Raw genomic sequence first — 20,446 nt, 5'->3', positions numbered from 1 at the left:
AAAGCACTGCTGAAAATCATCAGAGTCTCTGGTAGTAAAGCTGGCTAGAGCTCTCCCAAGTCAGGAGGGCATCTTTCTGCTCAGGGCACAGACCCGACTTCTTTGCTGAAGCTTCTGCAGGTAGCAGCTATTAGCAGGACCTTGAGCTGTCTCCTACAGCCCTACTCACTGGCGTGGAGCTTGGCCTTTGCGAATCCTAGACTTGCTTCTTCCCCTTCACCTAGTCATGGAGGCTTTTTCCCTGCTCTGGTTACCCTCAGGGCCATCTTGGATGCAAAGAGATCCCAAAGTTCCACCTGGAGCAAGTTTGTTTTGAGCAGAGTTTTACTCAGGTAAAGTAGGCAGCTGCTTTCATTATGTGGTTTTGTCTCTGAAATGTTTTGCCCATCTTCTTATCCCCAATGCTACCATCCAAGGCCAGATATTAATCCTCTCTCACTGAGACTTTTTCATTGTCAACTAGCCTGTCTCCCCATCTCCAGTCTTTGCCCCTGACATATAACCTCCTTTTTCTCTCCATAGGTTTTAAGATACACATCTTATTCCTATCACTTTCCTGCTCATAAAACCTCTAGAATAAAATCCAGTGTCCTTAGCATGACATTCAAGGCTCTGCAAATACTATTTCTCCTCTTTCTTTCCAGCTTCTTCTCCAGTCCCATAGGAGTTCATATTAGTGAGTAGAAGTATGAGGGAAACCAACTTTTGGTTGGATGAACTATCTGATCAAGTCTGCCAGTGAAGGTTAAGAAGTGTTATTAGTTGTGGTACCATGTTAACATCCAATATGATAAACATTTGTGCCAGGCACAGAGATAGGTCCTTAGGGATAAGGAGAAGGCAAACACATGGTCAAGGCCTTTGGAGCCCATAGCTGATCAAGGAGAAGAGGTAGATAAAGTAAGTAGGTGGCAGTGATGATCACTATAATGGAAGCATGTGGAGTGCTTTGGGAACTTGGAGGAGGGGGGGATACTAACTGCCTGAGAGATCAAGGAAGGCTTCAGAAAAGAGCTGATATTTGAGTTGGACTTCAAAGATGAGACATTTGACAGTCGTGAAAGATGAAGTATTTGGCAGTTGAGAAGGGGAGTCTGTAGCTTCCAAGCAAAGAGACCAGTGAGGGCAAAGGCACAGAAGCTTACATGTGTGTCTCAGAGAAGAGTAAACAGTCCATTGTAGCCAGAGCATAGGATTTCAGGAATGGAGTGTGGTTAGGGTTAAAGTTATCAAAGTAAGTTGGGGCTAAACTGCGTAAGGCCTCATTTTCCAGGTTAAGGAAATGCTGTGTTTCACATCTAGTATACGATAATAATTCTTGAATTAAGTGGTATATATTTGTCTATTTGTGCACGTGTGTACTTGTGTGTTAGGATGTCATTGTTACATTTGGAGATGATTTTTGAAGACCCTCTGAGGCAAAGCAAATATCAAAAATTGGAGCCAAAAGGACAGGTTAAACCTAAGTTCACCCAGGCTTGAACTTTGAACTTCTGAGATTTTCACCAGTTCCATAAGCCCATAAGTTAATCATAGCATGCCAGAATTGGAAGGGACCTTAGGGATCCATTCAACGAATGCCTGATACTATTCTTGTAGCTGAGATATGGTAGTGAACAAAACAAAGACTGCCTTCATGGAACTTGTTTCAGTGGGGGAGACAGAAAACGAGTAAATCATTAATTATTAGATTATTTCATATGTGTTATGAAGAAAGATATGCAGGCTAGGCCCCAAGATAAGAGCATGTTTGTAGAGAAACTAGGAGGCAGACAGTGTGGTTGGAACAGCACCAAAGAGAAAGAAGCAGGGTTAAGGTTGGAGAGGGGACAGCTGAGGCCAGAACATATAGGACCCTGCATTTGGCCAATGGGAAAATGAGGCTAATATCCAGGGCCACATAGCAAGTTAGTAGGAAGGCCAGGATTGGTAACTATCCTGGTTCAGCCTCCCTTCCCTTGCCTGCCTGCTGGCTTCTGGCTTTTATCCAAGATTAACTTGGATCCCATTTAATTCCTTTATTCTCCTCTCCCTAACTTAGCTCTCTTTCTCTATCCTTGTACCCAAGGTTCCTGTCATACCATTACTCTATTTCATTTCAAGCTTCTCTGCTTAATCACAGCATTAGCATTTCCCAGACTCACATTTGTACACATGACCTGGTAATAGAGTGATTCCTGGAAGGTCAAAGTTAGAGAGGTCCCTGGATATCTTTTAGTTTGATTCTCTGGTATTAGAAACCCAGAGAGGACGAGTGACTTGCCCAAGGCCACTTAACTAGTTAGTGGTAGAACTTGATTTCCTTTGCCTCCCAGTCTCTGGCTTTTCAGTTTTGGCATGCTACCTCTCTTTCTTTAGTGTCCAGCAAAAGGGAGTCAAGTTGTGATACACATAGTTGGCAAGAGCAGCTAGCATTCAGTGACCCTCTGCCATCTGCCCCTTAGCTTTTTATTTTGTCTTTGTCATGTGAGTTTACTGTTTTATTCTGGCCAATGTCTTTGAACTACCACTCTTTGCAAAGACAGTATGTTGCTAAATTTCGCATCCTAGTTCATGCTATCCCCCCTACTTAACTGGCAGCCTGCTCTTAACCTCCAGTCTACATCCAGGCTTGTCTTTTAAGCCCAGCCCGTATTATCTTGAGAGAAGCAATGTAGAAAGAGCATAGCGTTTGGAGTTGGATATATCTGGATTTGAATCCCAGCTTTGGCATGTACTGGGACAAAGTAATCTTGGATAAGTTAGTTGACTTCTGAGAGCAGTTTTCTCATCTGTAAAATGGGGATGTTAATACCTGCTTGATGGGATCATTGGAAAGATTATTTAAAGTGTTATATGGGTATACCTCAGCATTCTGTAAAGAGAAACTTAGTAATTCTTCCTCAAAAGCCCATCCTGAATGCCCTCTCCCTTTTTCCTAATCATCTAATAGCCAACACTTCTTGGGTGGGTTTCTATGTGCCAGACACTGTGCTAAGTGCTTTTAAAAAGTATTTATTGGGAAATTCCTTGGCGATCCAGCAGTTAGGACTCTGAGCTTTCACTGCCGAGGACCTGGGTTCAATCACTGGTTGGGGAACTAAGATCCTATCCTGCAAGCCGTGATGCGCAGCGCCCCCCCCCCCCAAAAAAGTATTTATTACTACATGTGAATCTATAATTATCTCAAAATTAAAAGTTTAAAAAGAAATTTGAACCACTGATCTCATTTTTTCTGTATTTATTATTCTTGCTCTTGGTAGATAGATGCCAGGTTAGGATTCAATATATGCCTGTGTTCCAGTTCTTGCTATTTTCTAGTTCTGTAAATTTTGGACAAACCTCTTGACCTCACTCTTAAGTGTTTTTCCCACCAGAGTCCTAAAATTCCATTTCATAACCATTTGGAAACCTGACTTGCTTACCTTCTCACCTTGGAATTTGCCTCTATTGATGACATTGCAGTGGCAACTGGGCTGGCCCTGTGTGACTTGGAGAGGACAGTATGGGAGGCAAGAGAACTAGGCACCTGGGAGCTATTAGATCAAGGATTAGCAACTCGTCATAAATCAAAAGATTTCTGGGGTAGGAGTCTGGGGGTAATGTCGATGGTGACTCTACTTGGATTATGTTCTCGGGGTGAGATTGCCAACTTCATTGAATGGAAGGACCAGCAATGCACAGGCACTCTAGCTTGTGCCTGGGCAAAAGACAGCGTGTTGGTGGCAAGTGTCCAACATGGCCACGGCAGCCCACAGGCCATCTCTGCCATTCAGGACATCAGCCGCTGGCCCTGCCAGCCCTGGGGCAAGGTTGCTGTGGTTTCATAGAAAGAGCCCAGTCTCTGAAATTGCAAGTTCCGATTGTGAGTTCAAATCCCTGTCTACCAACTACTGGTTGTGTTCTTCAGCTAGTTCCTCAACTAGTTCCTTAGTTCCTGAAAATTCTTACTTTATCTCTCAGAGCCACAGTTTCTCTGTCTGTGAAATAGTGCTGTTGAGGGAGTTCCCTGGTGGCCTAGTGGTTAGGATTCCAGGCTTTCACTGCTGCGGCCTGGGTTCAATCCCTGGTCGGGGAACTGAGAGCCCATCCTGCAAGCCTCGCCGTGCGGCCGAAAAAAAAAAGTAGTGCTGTTGATACCTACTTTGGGGGTTGTTGGGAGGATTCAAAATACCTTAGGCAAATAGGTGTCACACAATACCTGATACTTCGTTGGGTGAATGGCAAGTTGATCTGCTGCTGTTAGCTCTTTGAAGACCAGTATCCTTGGGAGGTGCCATTCAAGTCAGGGCTGCTCTGATTCTCTTACCACCTCCCCACTCACCTCCAGAAACACCCTAGACCCCTCCTTTCCTTCCTCAAGTTCAGACCCCAGAAGTATTGTCTGTCTCACCAGGTGGCATATCTGAGTAAGCAAGATTGTTACATAGCAGACATACAGGACCAGGGAATGTAGCTCAGGCAGCAGCTGATGAACAAAAGGCTTCTCTCTGTTCCCAATAAGTTGGTCCTTGGGGATCCTAGCTTTGAAATTCTAATTGACACAGGAAGGAAAAGATTCATTAGGCTCTGGTCTCATTAAAGTGTTCTGCTGCTCACCTACGATTTATTCTTGGCACTTCATCAGGAGAAATTAAGTAAACCAACAGGCTGGGAGGCTGCTGACAGCATAGTTCAGTGTACCTGGTGCTGCTCGTGGGGGGAGGATATTGGGCCTCCCATACTCTGGAGCACACAACTGGCTTCAGAATTTCCTCACCCTTAGGACTTAGCATGAGTCTAAGTCTCATATATTGTCAGTGCTTTTGAGTTCATTCATAGGTGATAGCTCATTTATGGATGGTCCAGGAAGAACTGGGGCTTGCCCAAGATCACTGAGCACAGCAGTGGTGGAGCTAGAATTAGAAACAGTCAGCCCTCCTGACTTCCAGGCCAAGAATCTCCTTTGGATTTCTAGATCCACTATTTCAGTCATTCAACCATCAACAGATACTTTCGACACATGCTGTGTGCTAGGATTCTATGATAAAACAGACATGGGGGGGAGTGGAGAGGGAATACCTGACCCAGTATTAGGGGAGATTAGAAAGGCCTCCAAGTCTGAGGGGTGAATAGGAATTAGCTCAGCAAAGAAGCATATGAGGAGTGTTCAAGGCTGAGGGATCAGCACCTACAAAGGCTTAGAGACTCTCTCCAGTAATGGAAAGTCTTGCTAGGGTGGAGGAATTGAGGAAGAGATAAGTTATGATGAGTCAGTCTATGAGGTTTGGGCCACTTCCTGTTATAAGAACTCTATACCTGGGATTAGGAGTCCTGGGTGTTCTAGATTTGTTTCTACTGCCAGTATTTCTTTAGCATCTTTCTGGTGTGCCAGTGCTGGGCATTGAGGTACAAAAATGCATAAAATATATGTAGCTCTGTTCCCCAGAGATCTGTTAGTTTAATGAGGCTAACAAACTAATAAATAACTCCTATAACAAATAAAAGGAATAATTACCTTTGATGGAGGAAGTCAGAGTTGAGCTGTGTGTCACCATCAGTATTTTCTCTGGGCTTCGATTATCTCACCTGTCAATTTAGTGATAACCACTGTCCTGTGTAGCTCATGAGCTGATGGGAAGACAGCTCTGTAATGACTGATGTTTGTGTGGCATTTTGTGGGTTACAAAACACTCTTTCATCATTAATTAATTGAATCTTAACTATAATCTTATGACTTAGGAAATCTTCCACCAATTTACAGATGCGGAAACTAAGGCTGAGAGAGGTTGAGGCTTGTTTATGGTTTTACAGCTTTTGATTAACAAAAGCTAGGATTAGAAATCCAAATCTTCTGCTCTCTTTTGCATTACAGTGAATCTGAACAAACTTTGAAAAGTAGAAAGATGGCAGGCTTTCTGTTCCGTACTTTAATGGCACATTTCCCTCTCCCTTCAATAGAAATGCAAAGAATGACTTCAGTGTGAGAAAAGCAGACTTAAATTGCCTGGGGAGAAAGAAAAGGAGCTTATTTCAAGTCTTCCCCAGACTGGGCTCTGAACTTTTAAGACCATGTGTCCCAATGCTCTGTCAGCTCCCACTATTCCATCTCATGCCATTTACAGAGTAAATGTCTCAACTATTATGTCACTGGCTACAAATAGCAACTTGTAGGGTAGACAGAGCCTGCTTTTCAGGTGGGTAAACTGAGGTCCACAGAAGTTAAGTAATTTGCCCAGATTCACTGAATTATTCATGCCAGAATGAGGACTGGAATCCAGGGCTCCTGACACCACAGGTGCTCTTATGTCATAGAAGAATGCTCCTTTGATTCATTCAGTTCACACAATTCTTGAATATACCCCATGAGCCAGAGACTTTGTTTTACAAGAGAACCTCTGGTTAGGCTCAAACTATGTTGGTGCAGTGCCTTCCTCTCTAAGAGGAGGGACTTTGCTATTTATTTATCTGTCCCTGACCAGGGCCTGGTTCCAAGAATGCTTTGCTATTGTTTTTGGCCTTACTCTGTCAGAAGCTGAAGGGAGCAGATGGCCACAGCAGTGTGGATCATGAGGGTGTGATCCCAGGCTGGGCTAGACAATGAGTTGAGAGCCCTACTCATCTACTACTGTTTCGACGGTCAGGGCCCTGCCAAGGTGTTTTCCATCCCAGAACAAATTGAAGCTGGCCAACCCTGCCCCCTCCTACTCCCATACACAACGTACTTGTTGATCTTCTGGATAGATTTCATACAAAGGCTTCTATGATCTGCTGTCCCAAATGACCCTTTGGACCTATTTCCCAGGCATGTTGCACTATTTAAAGAGTCTCCTATATCTACAGGCCTCCCAACACTCCCACCCTCACTGCTGTTTTTACTTCTGACTCCTTAAGCAGATTGGCTGCTTAGTGTGACTGTGACAGTTAGCCTAAAGAGTACTCAATATTGAGAAGTTGGCATGTTTTCTGTTTATCCAAAGTTCTAAATAGAAAGTTTAAGGAACACTATTCTGGAGCGGGGCAGGGAGGTGGGGTGACTGGGATAAGGACAGTTGACTTCATGGGAAGCCTACAAGAACTTCAAGTACCTTAAAAAGTCATGAAAGGAAATAACATTTGTTCACAATATTTCAAGTGCCCCTTATATTCATATCTTTATATATTACAGAGCCCTTTCATACCTATTATTGCCTTTGAGTCTCAGAGCAACTCTTTGAGGGCAGCAGTGCAAGGATTACTATTCCCACTTGACAGTTGAGACCAGGGAAGGTTAGGGAAGAAGGTTAGTGATCGATCTTCTGGTAATTATGGTGGCAGAGCCCCAAACAGAACCAAGAATTGGGAGACAGGTAGTCCTAGGTTTGAAATCTGGTGCTCATCATATTCTAGCTGAATGACCTTGGGCAAGTTACTTAGCCTCTTCAAGCCTCAGTTTTCTTCTCTGTAATAAAAGGATAACTATCTCTTACGGTTGTCTAAGCATTAAATAATATAATGTATGGACAAATGCGAGCACAGTATGGAACAAGTATTAGGAGCTTAGTAACTGCAGGTTTCCCATCTTAGTGTTTTAAGTGTCTTGTATTCTGAGTCTTTAAGAATTAGTACTCTCACCCTCAGAATGGGAGAAAATATTTGCAAACGAAGCAACTGACAAAGGATTAACCTCCAAAATTTACAAGCAGCTCATGCAGCTCAATATCAAAAAAACCAACAACCCAATCCAAAAATGGGCAGAAGACCTAAATAGACATTTCTCCAAAGAAGATATACAGATGGCCAACAAACACATGAAAGGATGCTCAACATCACTAATCATTAGAGAAATGCAAATCAATACTACAATGAGGTATCACCTCACACCGGTCAGAATGGCCATCATCAAAAAATCTACAAACAGTAAATGCTGGAGAGGGTGTGGAGAAAAGGGAACCCTCTTGCCCTGTTGGTGGGAATGTAAATTGATACAGCCACCATGGAAACGGTATGGAGGTTCCTTAGACAACTAAAAATAGAATTACCATACGACCCAGCAATCCCACTACTGGGCATATACCCTGAGAAAACCATAATTCAAAGAGTCATGTACCACAATGTTCATTGCAGCTCTATTTACAATAGCCAGGACATGGAAGCAACCTAAGTGTCCATCGACAGATGAATGGATGAAGGAGATGTGACACATATATACAATGGAATATTACACAGCCATAAAAAGAAACAAAATTGAGTTATTTGTAGTGAGGCGGATGGACCTAGAGTCTGTCATACAGAGTGAAGTAAGTCAGAAAGAGAAAAACAAGTACCATATGCTAACACATATATATGGAATCTAAAAAAAAATGGTTCTGAAGAGCCTAGGGGCAGGGCAGGAATAAAGACACAGATGTAGAGAATGGACATGAGGACACGGGGAAGGGGAAGGGTAAGCTGGGACGAAGTGAGAGAGTGGCATGGACATATATACACTACCAAATGTAAAATAGATAGCTAGTGGGAAGCAGCCACATAGCACCGGGAGATCAGCTCAGTGGTTTGTGACCACCTAGAGGGGTGGGATAGGGCGGGTGGGAGGGAGACGCAAGAGGGAGGAGATATGGGGATATGTGTGTATGTATGGCTGATTCACTTTGTTATAAAGCAGAAACTAACACACCATTGTAGAGCAATTATACCCCAGTAAAGATGTCATAAAAAAAATTAGTACTCTCACTACAGTAAAGTGAACTACATGTAATGAATTTCTGTGAGCCAGAGTATCATTTAAGTGCCTCACTGGGTTAGTGGGAAGCAGGGGTGCTCCAGGCACTGGTTAAGTACTTCTGATACAAATCACAGTGGGTTAGAGCTGACCAGGGACCTGAGAGATCTATTCCAATGTGTCTTCCTCAGAAGAGATGTTAATAATCTAGGAAAAGTCAGACTGAATAATGCAAAGTACATTTCTTTATTGTTGACTTCTTAGAACCTTAACGTGCATGTGACTGGGGAGGGTGGGGAGGAAGGGATGGAGTATGCCAAGTTTCCTGTTTTTATTTGATCTTGGAGCCCCTTTTCTGAGGAACTCTCATTAACATCTTGAGGAACACTGGTTTTTCATGGAAGAGTTCATGCAACACTGATATGGTTCAGTTCCTCCATTTTTTGGATGAGGCAATTAAGGTCTGTAATCAAGTTTACAGAGCCAGTCCACAGTAGAACAAAGTCTAAGGTTCAGGGTGCCTGACTCCCCCTTGGGCCACACCACTATTTGCACTCCATTGTTCTTACTCTTCTAGCCGGCAAATCATAAAATTACAGAGGATTCTGCAAACCACTAATCAGAGAGCATTGTTAGAGCATCAAGCTTTCTGTTTTGTTGTGTTTGTGCCAGTAAGCAGGAAAATGAGGAAACAACAGGCTTAATGGCCACCAAATGTTTCCAAACAGTTGAAAGACCAGGGGTCAGGTAATTTTAGCTCAGTGTCTGGAAAGGTGCCTCTAAACCACAAAGTTTTAAGTCTGTTCTTGTTTTAAGAAGTTTCAGTTGCATCCAGGGGGCTCATCCAAGAGGCCCATAGTGCAGTTCCCAGCGATGAACACTGATACCAGTAACTATGGGAAAGATCCTGAGAGGAATTTGAAGAGAACGTGTCAGATTTCTGCTCTTCCATCACCATCTTCCATGGAATTCAGTGGTTAGGAATGTGCCGCTGGTTTCTATCCAGACCTGGCAAAGGGAGTTGTCCTTGGCATTTATTTGGTGGGGGCTGTCCTTGCTTTTACTAAGCCTTCTAGTTTAGATCTAGTAAAAAATACAACCTTTACCTTTGCAAAGTTATGCAGTAAACTTTCCAAAACACATCTGATAACACAAAACAATCCTATGACATAGAGGTTATCTTCCATGTGTCGTTATGAGGACACTGAGGCTCAGAGAAGGGGTAGTGACTTTTCCAGGGACTGACAGCAGATTAGTGATATGTTCATTGTTGTATTACAGGTGCCTAGTGCAATCCTGACATATAGTAGATCCTCAAGTATTTATTAATTGAAAAATTGGTACATTTCCAGGACTGAACTTCGGTCTTTGAACTCTTCGCCCAGTGTTCTTTCCTTTAAGCCAGCATGGTAGGGCCCAGTGGTTGGGCTCATCTCAGGGTCACCAGATAATTCAGAGAGAGTAGACTGGGTCTCCCTTGCTGTGTTGATTTCCAACGAGAATGGCCGTTTCTAGCCGTTGTTGCTCTCTGCTTGGTGAGGACCTTGTACATCTTCCCCACCATAGAAAGCTTAGATTCAGCAGTTTCTGGGCTGAAGATTCAACCTCTCTTTTGAGCCTCTGCTCCTTGGAGTCTACTGAACAAAGACACCACTGGTCCCCAGCTTCTTGCTCTGATCCTCCTTTGTTGTCTCTCTCATCACTGTTTTGTCTGTCCTTCTGCCCTACTGATGGATGAGGAACTTGGGTTCATCCCATGAACTTGAAATATACAGTTCACTTTTAAGGAGCTGCCATGTCAGGAACACTGGGAAACCATTTACTGAAACAGTGCCCACCTAGGATTCTTTCACCTGTTGCATCTGCTTGTTGCCAGGGCAGTGCTGGAGGCTGGGATTGCAAAGATTAATAAAAGTCTCTGCCTTCTAGGAGTTCAGAGTCTAATGGAGAAAGACAGATGTGTAAATCACAAAGGTGCAGCAAATGTTGCTGTGACAGAAGTCTGTAGAGAATATCGGGGTCCAGAGGAGACAGTGACTGTCTTCCTGGGGGATGGAAAACAAAGGCTATCCTGAAGAGTTTTCATCAAGGTTATGACATAGGTGGCTTTGTGCACTGAAAACCCTTCTGGCTCCAGCCTCCATCACCAAATCAGAAATTGGTCTGGTCCTGCTTTATTGATGAAGCAATCTCTCTTAACCTTACGCAATGTTAAGAGTGTGATATTTGGAGCCATCTATTAAATGGGACCAGTAGTAATAATAATTTCATTTAGAAAGCTCCTGAATGCTTCACTTGCTGGTATGTTATCTCACCGAATTTTCACAACCTTATGGGGAAGGTGCTGTAATATTATTCTCATTTTACAACTGAGAAAACTAAGGCACAGAGGAGTTAAGGCATTTACCCAGCATCATACAGCTGATACATGGCAGAGCTGGGGTTTGAACCCAGGTAGTCTGACTCCAGAGTCGTTGTCCTAAAAGAGTCTCAGGGCCATTGTGACCTTGATATAATTCTTAACCTCAAAGAGTTGTTGTAAGAATGAGAAGTAAAATACTTAGCAATGCATCTACCACAAAATAAGCAATTAATGAATCATAATGATCATTTTTTATATTACAAAACAGCCTTTCCTAAAGGCTGGAGTGGATTGGGCTCCTGCAAAGATGTCTCCTTTCTGTCTCCCAAGTCTCCTGGCTTCATTTTCTATACCGCCTGCTTCTTTGTTTCTTAAAAAGCATGAATGAGGAAGGGGGTGGGGACAGTGGTACCTGGAGTTCACTTCCGCAGGTACTCCCTGAGCACCACTCTGGGCCAGGGTCTATCCTGAAAGGCAGGAGGAATGCCGATATTAAATAGATTGTGGTCTCTGCCATCCAGGAATTCACAATCTGGGAGGGGAGATGACACAGAAACAAATCATTTTAATACTGCCTCCTCAGATGGATCTTAGGCAGCACATCAGATCCCATTGCCCACAGCTCATACCACTACTAGCAGGGCATGAATGACTTGCTATTATATTAATTGTTGAAATAATCATCCTGTTAATATCCTTGTCATCATTAAAGCAGATGTTATTAATGTAGAAAGTTGTAATACTTCAGAGAAGGTCAGCAGCTACTCAAAGGAGACTTTTAACATGCTCAGTTGGAAAAACCTATTTTATTTTTATGGGGGGGGTCGTGGTGGCACTCCTAAACTGCCAGTGGAGCTGAGGGAGTCCTTGGCTTGAGCAATGTACTATGGGGAAGGATTTATGTCCCTCAGGCCTCCCCACTGGCCACCTGATGTGCTGCTTAGTTATCACATACTTTATAGTTTCTTGTACCCAGGCACATTTTTTTATTTGGCAGAAGGAGCAAGAAATGGGGAGGTAGCTTTCTGAGGCAGTACATCTGCCTAGAGAGGCAGTGACTGCGCTCCTGCTGAGATTGGCTGGCGCTGTGCCAGGGCAGTAAGGGTTTCTTGAGTATATGTATTATTGCAGGAGGTACCTCCAGTTGGTTGATCCATGAGCATTATTGGAGCCCCTGCCATGTGCCTACCAATGTGCTAGGTGCTGTGAAAAATACCCCAAAAGTTCTGCACTGCTTGGCAAGAGAAGACTAACATATGAGACAAAAAGAGTTGACACAGCGGGATGTTGTGATCGGGGTTTGACTTCTGTAGTTCAGACGCTCAACACCTATAGGGACTTCTGAGTCCCTTCTTACTGAGCACTCTTCTGCATATGACATAGGACTGGGTCATGGCTCCCATGAAGTCCAAGCTCTTCAACAGTCCACAAGGGCTTTCTGATCTGGCCTTTTCCAGGCTCTCTGCTGTCATCTCTTGCAACATCCAGTCTTAGACTCTACACTCCAGTAATACCACAATACATATTATTATTCACTCAGTGTGGAAGCACTGTCCAGCTTCCACAACTTTGCTCATGCTATTTCCTCTTTCCTAAATGTTTTCTCTCATCTATGTGTGGATCAACTTCAACTTATCCCTATGGACAAGATCAGAACTTCTTGATGACTCCTCTTGCTGACTGCCTCCTCTTCCTTCTGTCCTGTCCCTTTGGTAAGTGACATGCCTCTGAGTTCCCACGTGTTCCTCTCATAGCCCTTATCCAGGTGAAAGGGATGAAACATAGTTTCTGGTTTTCATCACTGGACTGTGTGGACTGTGAATTCCTCTGGGGCAGGGATTGTAAATACTTTTTGTTCACTTCCATACTTTGTACAGTGTCTGGCAGAAACAGGTACTCAATGATTTTTTGATAAATGAGTAAATAAATATTCAGCGTATTATTCCTCTAAGAACCTACAATAACTTCGTGGCAATCAAAAACTCTGTAGACTCAAAACTTAGTGTAACAATCGTGGGAGACTATTATTTTCATGTATACATGAAAACAACAATGAGGATTTGCTTTTCCCCTGTTAACTACCCCCACCCCCCATCCCCCCACCACCACACATACTAATACAGTACATGATTCTGGTGAGGTTGCCATGAAAGTGGCATTCATTGGTGATAGCAGTGTAAATTGGTATAGCACTTTTGGACAACAATTAGGCAGAGTGTATCTCAAGAACCATAAAAATGTTCATACATTTTGACACAGTAATTCCACTTCTGGGACACTCTGTCCTAAGGAAATAATCCAATATATAGAATGAACTTTCCCTCAGATGCTATTATTTATAATATTGAGAAATTGGAAAAAGCTTAAATGACCACCTAAACTATGACCAGTCTAAATTTTAAATCCACTCATGGGGAAACTATGAGTTATTAAAAATGATAATTATTTTAAAATGGTGCTTATTGAAAGCTATGCAGCAATAAGGACAAATACGTTATATATACTGTGTTATAATGTTAGTTGAAAAAATTATGTTACAGAATTGAATGAATGATCTAACTATGTAATCCAAATATAATGCACAAGAAAAAACACTGGAAGGCAGTATACCAAGATGCTAACAATAGTTATGTCCTATAGAGGGGTTGGGGTTTAGGTGATTACTTATGGTAATTTCAAAAAATAAACACACAAGTACAGACACCCAAATTAATGGCCAAGAATTTTGAAATAATAAAGCAAAACTTTAATTTTGGTTTTAAGCAAAGGAGGCATGTAGTGATATTGTGATGGTGTGGAGGATGAATTGAGTGGTAATATGAATGGAGAAAGAAGGGCTACATTCTAAAAATATTTAGGAGGCCAAATCAGCAGGGCTTGGTTTTAGTATGTGAATCAGGAAATGATTCACTGTGTGGAGGGAAGAAGTATATGGAAGTATGCCTAGTAGAGAACATCAGCTCAGGGAGTTTAATGACTTGTCCAAGGTCACACAGTTAGTAAGTAAATGATTGGTTGATCCTGGTCTGTCTCTGTCCAGAGCTCATGCTCCTGCAGCTGAGACATCTATATATTAAAGTTTGGGAGAAACTTTTTTTTTTTTAAAACCAGCTATTGCAGTATAGAAACATGTTTAGTGTGGTGTCCTTTTTGAGGGGAAAGGGGACCAGAAAGGGTTAGTTAATTCTAAGAGGATGATGGGGGGAAAAGACCGTAGAGACCACAGCTGCTTCTGTCATGATCAATTGAATAAATTAGTTTAGAAGTTCATTAGGTATTGGGCATGTTATGCTTATTGTTTTGGGGGCTGGCTTTTTTTCCCCCCTAAGTTGTTGTGGTTCATTGGTTTACTTTTTTGGTTTTTTAAATTTTATTTTATTTATTTATTTATTTTTGGCTGCGTTGGGTCTTCGTTGCTGCGCGCGGGCTTTCTCTATTGTGCCAAGCAGGGTCTACTCTTCGTTGCGGTGCACGGGCTTCTCATTGCGGTGGCTTCTCTTGTTGCAGAGCACGGGCTCTAGAGTGCAAGCTCAGTAGTTATGGCGCACGGGCTTAGTTGCTCCGCGGCATGTGGGATCCTCCCACACCAGGGCTCGAACCCGTGTCCCCTGCACTGGCAGGCAGATTCTTAAGCACTGTGCCACCAGGGAAGCCCTCATTGGTTTACTTTTATTTGATGCTCGTGGTGGCTGGGCCTCCTGAACTTAGGTATGCAAATGTGTACCATATTACATGCAAATGAACATTTTGGTCATTACGCCAAGTTTATCAATGATGCTGCAGCTATGGGAGTGAGAGAGTTCAGATTGGCAGCTTCCAACAAGGGACATTTATCTAAGCAGCTCCCTGAAGGGGTCACCTGAGCAATAAATGCCCCATCCCCACATTGCATCATATAGACTAGTCCAAGAAAAGGCGTTTGTAAATTTGAGTCTATACCTTGGGGTCTGATACCTAGCCCTTCAGGAAGAACTCAATTCATACCAACGCGCTCACTATGTGACCTTGGGCAACTGCCTTTGTCTTTCTGCACTAGGGTTTACTCATCTGTAAAGCGGGTGTGACTTATAATCTCTTAGAGGATTGTTGTGTATGAATTTGGTAGCTTTAACTAGTGAAGGGGCTTGTAAACCACGTTTAAGGAGTTGGACTTGATTCTTGGTGGTGGGAAGCTGCTGAAGGGTCTTAAACAGGAGACAAGGACACACTTGCTCAGTGGTTCACTCAAGAGGCAGAGCTTAGTAATATTTGTGGAATTAATGTTGTTACCAGAGGGACAGAGTGGCTATGACAGTGGCATATTCTCAGTGGTCCTCTTTGGGCCAAACATACAGTGCTGTGGGGTGATGCTTACAGCCCTGAGTTGTGTTTAGATCAGCACCCTGGAGAGAGGTCAGCTTTCTTTTCTCCTGTCTGAATGTGGGAAATTAAATATATATATTTATATGCCAGTGCATATGCTTTAGGCAGGATCAAGCCTTAGTGGGACTGTGAGGGGTAGCATTAGGTGTTTTCAAGGAGAAGGATTGTTGTAATGAGGAAAATACTGATTTCACAGGAAAGGATTTTAATCAACTGCCCTTACACCTGAAGGGCACAGTGCTTGGCTGCAGTGCCAAGTTGTGTACCATCTACCGCCTACTTCCAGCCAACTGGCCCACTGCCAGGGTGCCTCTGTCTAGGAAGACCTGCAGGAGCTGTCCATCCCAGGGAATATCCCTGTCCACATTTTTGTAGCAATCTCAGGTAACAGTACACTCCCATATGTTATCTCCTTTGACCCTCACAACAACCTGCACTGCAAGTGGGCAGGGAAGGGATTTTCATCCCCATTTCACAGATGGGGAGCCTGAACCTCAGAGAAGTGAAGTGCCTTCCCAAGTTCACACAGCTAGTGGAAGTGGGGTTCAGGACCCTGGGACTCCACAGGCAAGCAGGAATTCAAAGCTAATAATCCCCTGTTACTATTTTAACTTGGGGCAAGGTCTGTCTTGGGAGGGGTTAGGCTGCCCTCTCTGTGTTCCTCCAATAGGAAAATGGGGACGTGTACACTACCATGGCACAACCTGCTGCAGCCTTATTCAGAATAGAGTAGCCACAGAATGTGGAGGTTCCATCGGAGATACCGAACAGTGAGCAAGCAGAGGTTTCTTGCAGTATCAGCCCTTGCAGCCCGGTTGCCTGGAAGGGGAGAACAACCTGCCTTCTGGGTCCTCAAGGTACAAGAGGCCTTTCTGGGAACCTTCATTTAGGGGCCTCTTGGTGCCCGCCTTCTCAAGTTGTACTCTCTGGGGACTGCTTTACTCTTGATACTCATTTCTTTATTCATTTAACACTTAATGAGTGCCTACTCCCGTGCTTCCTTTTATGTTCAAGGCACATTTCCAGATACTAAAATTTATTGCATCCACAGTGATAGTATTCTTCCCTTGATCATAGTTCAGCTCTAGATTAATGTTACAGTAGAACTCACTACCTTTCATACTCACAAGAAAAAGTTCTTCTGGGTTCTAACAATAACAATACTAATAACAGTAGCATACTTTCTAATGTGCCAGACATTGTTTTAAACATGAATTAGATTGTTTTATCCTCTGGCAACCCTAGAGATATGTATCACTACCCCCATTTTATAGGTGAGATAACTGAAGCATAAAGAACTTAAGACACTTACTGAGGGTCCTGTCGCACAGCTAGTTCAGTGGTAGAATGAAGGCATTTGGCTTCAGAGGTTACTCTCTTGACCATATTACATGACCTCTCACATGGCAGTAAACATTTAGGCTTTGATTCCTGCTTGATGGCAGCACCCTGTTCACAGCAGCAGGTTGTACCTCTCTATACACCGTGTCATATGACCCACTCAGCTCTGGGTTGTGCTGAAAAATAGTACTACCCCATTAGCTCAGTTAGAACAAAAAGAAGTTTTGTACACCGATGAAAATTTAGCCATGCACCTGGAAGATTCAAGGTACATTATTATGTCTTGGCACACTGGTTAAGAGCTACTCATCTGCCCCAGCCAGTCACACTCTTGGGTGTACAGTGGCATTCAAGAATGAATCTGATATCTATCTTGCTGTCAATAAACTCCCTAGAGGGAGAGAGAAGAATACTGTGTAAATAGCTGTGATACAAGACTGAAAATTAGAAATACCAAAAAGAAGAGTTACAACATGCTTTCCCTTCCTGGCTGGTTTCCTCATGTCCTCTAGTCTGGGGAGAGAGGGTCTAGAAGTACTAGCCTCTTCAGGCACATGCCTTCCTTTCAGATCACCAGGCTTCAGGAAGGTGTTAGTCCTCATTAAGCCTAGATCATCTTGGCTTGCAGGATATAGCATGACCTAGAGCAGATGACCAAGATAAATCACCTCCTAAAGCATTTGGTGGCAAATCCTTGAACTCATCCTTGGCCTGCATCCTCTTCTCTCTTTCTTGAGAAGAAAGGAAAAAGACTAAGATAGCTTTTCATAGTCTAACACCAAAGTCTACAAGAAATCAGGTTAAAGGACTCGAAAGAAATGAAATAAACTCTATTTTTTGTTTGCTTTGCTTTTTATAGAGGTTGACAGGGATGGGTGAGAGTGGTTTAGAGCTGTGCTACTCAAATTATAGCCCACTGAGTAGATGGATGCTAGTTCGCAAACTTGCTGGTTTGTGATGAGTACAGAAATTGAGACTAAGCGCTTAGAGACCTTTACAGTAATTTGACATTTGTATTTTACAAATGTATTTGTCTGTAATGGATTGGAAGTTTAAAAAGCAAAACAACAAAAAACTGCTTCTTCACCACAAGTAGTTTTGAGAAGTACTGGCTCAGTGTGACAAAGTGAAAAAGAGCTTCAGTCTTCTTGTCTGTAAAACAAGATTAATAATACCTACCTCAAATTGATGTTAAATAATATTTTGGCATACTTAATATGTGCCTGCCATTGTACATGTATTATCTTATTTAATTCTCGCCACAACTCTGAAATAAATTTTGTTCTGAGGCTTGGATAGGTTGAGGGACTTTGCAGAAGTCAAACCCTGTAATAAGTGTGTAGGTGGGATTTGAATGGGAACTAGCACTCTTGACTGTTATGCCATGTTCTGTGTAAAGGGCCTGGCATGCAGGAGGGCTCCCTGTCACTCCACTTTCTCTACTTCACTAGAGGTCTGGAGACCTGCTTTCTCATTCTGTCACTGATCCTAACTTATTTTGTGATCTTGGGCAAGTCACTTCTTTAAACCTTAATGATCTCATCTACCCTCAGTGGTAGGGACTATGTTTTATTCATTTTTGGTTCCCCAGCATTTAGGTGGACAGGGCTTGGCATATAATGGGTATTGAGTACTGAGGCAGTTGATTACACTAGATGATCTCTAAGGGTTCTTTCAGTCTCTACTCTGAACATCACAGGTACTTTATCCTCTTCCCTCTTGAGCATCATATTCCCCACCTACTCTACCGGCAGCATGACCTTATTTCCGCATGTCTGTTTGTCTTAAGCAGTCTTGATTCTGGGTACTTTGAGACAGCCCACACGATGCCCATGTTTTTACTCGTTTTTGAAATGTGTCTAGAATAAACCCACCAGAGATAACACAAGTATGGGGTGGAAGGGGCTGACTCACAAAGTCAGAAATGTGCTCTTACTCCATTCTTAGCCAGTGGGGCCTGGGCCTAGGGCAGCTCTGCTGGCAGCCCTGCCAGGCCTGACTAATGGCTGCAGCCTGGAGCAGGGTTTTCCATGAACTTCATCGGGGTCTCCAGTAATTGGAACATGGCACCTTCTGCCTTGTAATGGATGGCAGAACAAGAGGGGCATTTGTCACTGCCTGACTTCCCTGCGGGGAAAGAGGCTCATAAGTCACAGCTGACAAACCCTTTGATGACTTTTAAACTTCATTTACAGAAAAGAATAGCTGTAATCAACCAACAGCAAGCAGTGACTAATCTTGCCACATTATCACTGTGAGGAGCCAGCCCCTTGAGTTATGGGAAAGGGGAGAAGTCCATCCCCCAGGCTCACAGCAAGTGCTTACTGCCTCTTGGACTTGAGAGTATGCACTCAGCAAGGCTCCATGAGTTTTTTCCCAAAGGATCAGAAAGTGTTAGAAACTGATCTCCTGGCAGGTAGAGTGCATGCCTAGCACAAAGCCATTCTGGGCCAAGGTTAAGAGCACTAGCTCTTGTCTCATACAGCCTGGTCCCAGCTCTGCTTGTGTAGGTCCCATTTCCTAGCTTGTGTAGGACTTAAGCTCCAACTAAGCTTAGTTTCCTCATTTGTGAAAAGGACACTATATATACCACCACCTACCTCATAGCAGAAGACATAGTACAGTTCCTGGCATGTAGTAAGTGCTCAGCAAGTATTGGACATGTTAACCCTGGAAGGGCCCTTCGTGGTCACATGCTCCCAAACTCATGGTCATGTGGTACATCAGCAGCAAAGCCAGGACCAGTCTTCCTATTGGGGGATGGAGGGGATGACGTCTGGCAAAAGTAAAGAAGCTGACAATCATTTGTAGTTCCCCAACTCTAACTCAGTACTGGGGATTGTAAGCCCAAGTTTGTACCTACCTACCCTTTGTTGCCTTTCCCTCCATAGCTATAAGTGCTGCTTGTCACAGATGCTAAACCTCAGCCTAAGGCCATAGTCAAGAGTGCAAGATGCAGGGAGGGTAGAGTATATACTCAAACCACACTGTGGGAAGAGATGGCTGAGGCCCCAGCTCTACCTTCTGTTTCTGCTTTGGGGTCTCCCCTCAGGGCCTAACAGATGCTGATACCAGTGTTAGAGTATAGGACTAGAGACCTCATGGTGTGGCGGAGAGGTGAGTCAGTGGCTCAGCAAAGCCTGGAACTCCTCCCAGCCAGTGTTCTTTCCTCTGTCAGTCCCATACAGTAGTGATTTGACAGGCATGGGGAGGGGGCACTCTTACGAAGTTTTTAGGTTTGGTACCACATACTAGGACAAGGGAGAGAGCATGCATAGGCCCCCTACCCCTGACTCCCTTATTCTCAGGTGAAACGTTGGAGCATTGGGAGACAACCTAGGTAAAGAGGATTAGGGCTGGAATGTGGAGGATCTAGACTGCCAGGCTAGATTCATCTCTTTGCATAGGGCATTGGGCATTTGAGTTTCTTATGTAAATATCTACTGGTCTCAGCCATTATACTGGGCTCTTTACAAATATTATCACTAATCCTGGGAGGTTGGTATAATTCCCATTTTGCAATTGAGGAACCTAAGGCCCAGTGAGGATAAGAGACATGTCCAGGGTTATATCTCATAAGTGGTAGGACTGGGATTAGAACTCAGTCCTGTCTGACTGCAGAGCCTGTGCTGTTTCTGCTATTCCATGTGCATTCTTTTGTTATTAGGAAACAGTCAAGAAACAGGTTCCTGGAGAGAAGGCTTTCTTAAAAACAAGTGGAG

General features: G+C 43.4%; 1 protein-coding gene and 1 long non-coding RNA gene across 7 annotated transcripts in view; both read left to right on the top strand.

Moving 5' to 3' along the window:
- Positions 1-20,446, top strand: part of LOC309646203 — a 441,930-nt gene that overhangs the window by 280,678 nt on the left and 140,806 nt on the right. The gene's annotated exons all lie outside the window — the stretch shown is intronic.
- The window catches only part of RALY (RALY heterogeneous nuclear ribonucleoprotein), an 80,569-nt gene that overhangs the window by 45,461 nt on the left and 14,662 nt on the right, over positions 1-20,446 (top strand). The window contains exon 1 of one of the 6 annotated variants that reach the window (XM_082432233.1): positions 12,713-12,733. The exons of the other annotated variants lie outside the window; for them this stretch is intronic. The gene's annotated coding sequence lies outside the window, so the exon portion shown is untranslated. Of the gene's footprint in view, positions 1-12,712; positions 12,734-20,446 lie in introns of those variants that run through there. 6 annotated transcript variants of the gene reach the window in all.

The sequence above is a fragment of the Balaenoptera physalus genome, assembly GCF_965194825.1.
Source record: "Balaenoptera physalus genome assembly, chromosome: 16".
NCBI classification, from domain to species: Eukaryota; Metazoa; Chordata; class Mammalia; order Artiodactyla; family Balaenopteridae; genus Balaenoptera; species Balaenoptera physalus.
Note: the sequence above shows the minus strand (reverse complement) of the source record. Positions and strands in the feature narration are given on the sequence as shown.